Here is a 2,500-nt window from a genome sequence, read left to right on the forward strand (position 1 = left end):
CCGGCATCTCTTCCCCCCGCTCGCCGCGCTCGCTTTTCACAAACGGAGCTTCCAAGAGCTTTGCATCGCCCCCGACACCCGATCTGCTTATTACTGCAAGCATTGAAGAGGGTTCATCGATACCGGCACCTTCCCCCCGCTCGGCGCTTTCGAAATACATCTACTTGCGCGTACTAGTGGGTTCCGACACCGGCACCTTCCCCCCATCGCCGCCCTCGCTTTTCACAAATCGAATGCCAAAGCACTTTGCATCACGCCCAGTCCCCCGGCCTGCTTATTACTCGCGCATTGATCTGAGTTCATCGACACCGACACCTTCCTCCCCTCACAGCATTTGTTTATGTCGCAAATCAAGTGCCGAAGCACAATTTCTCGATACCGACGGGCTCCTATCCCTCCCTTTGATTGATCTGAGCGGTTACTGACATCGTTTCAGTGGACTAGAGGCAACACCGATCCCACATGACCCCCCCTTCGTGGTGTTCATCACCCCCCCAGCTGGGCGAAGAACACCTCCTAAATCCCTCTTAAATCCGTTTTCAATTGCTTATAATTGTTTGTTAGGGACATTCGAGGCAGCAAATGTCGTATATAAGCAATTGGGGGAAGGGGGAGGGACTACTGGGGGCAGGGGAGGCGGTCTCTGCAAGGGGGTCATTTTGCAGAGAACCACTACTCCCCTATAGAGCATATTGGAGAAAACTGGGAAGGGCAGGGGGAAACATGGGATTTCCGAGGAGGGGCAAACGCCATAACTAATTGTACATTTGGTATAAAATCGAGATTTTTTGCAGGGACACTCAGAATAATGTCAGGCACCTTGTGGAAAAAGGCCAGATTTAATTTCGACCCAGAAGTATTTGTTTTTATTTTCCAAAAGGGGCAGAATGTCGAAAATCGAAAATGACAAACCGCTTGATGTTTCGGACTGCTACCACTTGCAAAATTTCCTTAAAATAGAGACTTATTTATGGTCAAATTATAGTGCGGGCAAAGTTGAACAGAATGCGGCCTTGACATGGCATTTGCACTCTAGGCAAGGCCATGTCGCGTTCTTGGCTTTGGAAATTTCCAACTCCGTTTCACTTGTAAAAGTGTATATCTTTTATGGTTCAGAACTGTAAGCAATGATTTTAGAGAAATTTAGAAGTTGATTTCAGGTCATTTGGATGAGTTTTCGATTTGATATGATATTTCTCGTTTCTGAGATGTAGAAAATCAAAATAAACTGAAAACTCGACCAAATGACGATATGTCAATCTTAAAATGTCCTAAACATCGTCCCCTATAGGTTTGCAACATAAAATGCAGGGGGATATTTGAAATAAAATTGAGTTTTCGAGGTTTGGCATTCGTTGGCATGCTAGCGTGCAGCCATATTAGCCTCGCCAGGCAGGGGAATTAGCCTCGCCAGGCAGGGGAATTAGCCTCGCCAGGCAGGGGAATTAGCCTCGCCAGGCGTGTTGTCTCCGTGTTGTCCGTGTGTTGTCTCCGTGTTGTCTGTGTGTTGTCTCACACGCTATTAGCCTCGCCAGGCGGGGAGATTAGCCTCGCCAGGCAGGGAGATTAGCCTCGCCAGGCAGGGATATTAGCCTCGCTAGGCATGGATATTAGCCTCGCTAGCCCATTCTGCCTGCATTCCTGCGGGCATATTAGCCTCGCTAGGCAGGGATATTAGCCTCGCTAGCCCATTCTACCTGCATTCCTGCGGGCATATTAGCCTCGCTAGGCAGGGATATTAGCCTCGCTAGGCAGGGATATTAGCCTCGCTAGGCAGGGATATTAGCCTCGCTAGCCAATTCAGCCTGCATTCCTGCATGGATATTAGCCTCGCCAGGCAGGAATACTAGCCTCGCTAGCCCATTCAGCCTTCATTCCTGCAGGCAAATTAGCCTCGCCAGGCAGGGATATTAGCCTCGCCAAGGCATATGGTATGCCTTTCAAGGCCGAGCAAGTGCCATGCCGAGCAAGGCCGAGCAAGTGCCATGCCGAGCAAGGCAAGGCAGCAAGGCCAGGCAAGCCAAAGCACAAGGCAAGGACAAGCAAGGGCAGTGTCAAGCAAGCAAGGCCAGGCAAGCCACAACGAGGGCAGTGCCAGGAAAGGGAAAGACGAGGCCGGGCAAGGCCAAGCAAGGGCAAGGCAGGGGCAACAAATGCCGATGCCGAGCAAGGCAAGGGCAAGGCAGCGGCAACCAAGGCCAAGGCAGGGGCAACAAATGCCAATGGAAGGCAAGGCGATGCCAATGCCGAGCAAGGCAAGGGCAAGCAAGGGCAAGGCAGCGGCAACCAAGGCCAAGGCAGGGGCAACCGAGGGCAAGGCAGGGGCAACAAATGCCAATGCAAGGCAAGGCGATGCCAATGCCGAGCAAGGCAAGGCCAGGCCAGGCCAAGCAAGGGCAAGGCAGCGGCAACCAAGGCCAAGGCAGGGGCAACAAATGCCAATGCAAGGCAAGGCGATGCCAATACCGAGCAAACCAAGGCAAAGCCAGGCCAAGAAAGG

This window comes from Argentina anserina, unplaced genomic scaffold (genome assembly GCF_933775445.1).
Source record: "Argentina anserina unplaced genomic scaffold, drPotAnse1.1, whole genome shotgun sequence".
Classification (NCBI taxonomy): Eukaryota; Viridiplantae; Streptophyta; class Magnoliopsida; order Rosales; family Rosaceae; genus Argentina; species Argentina anserina.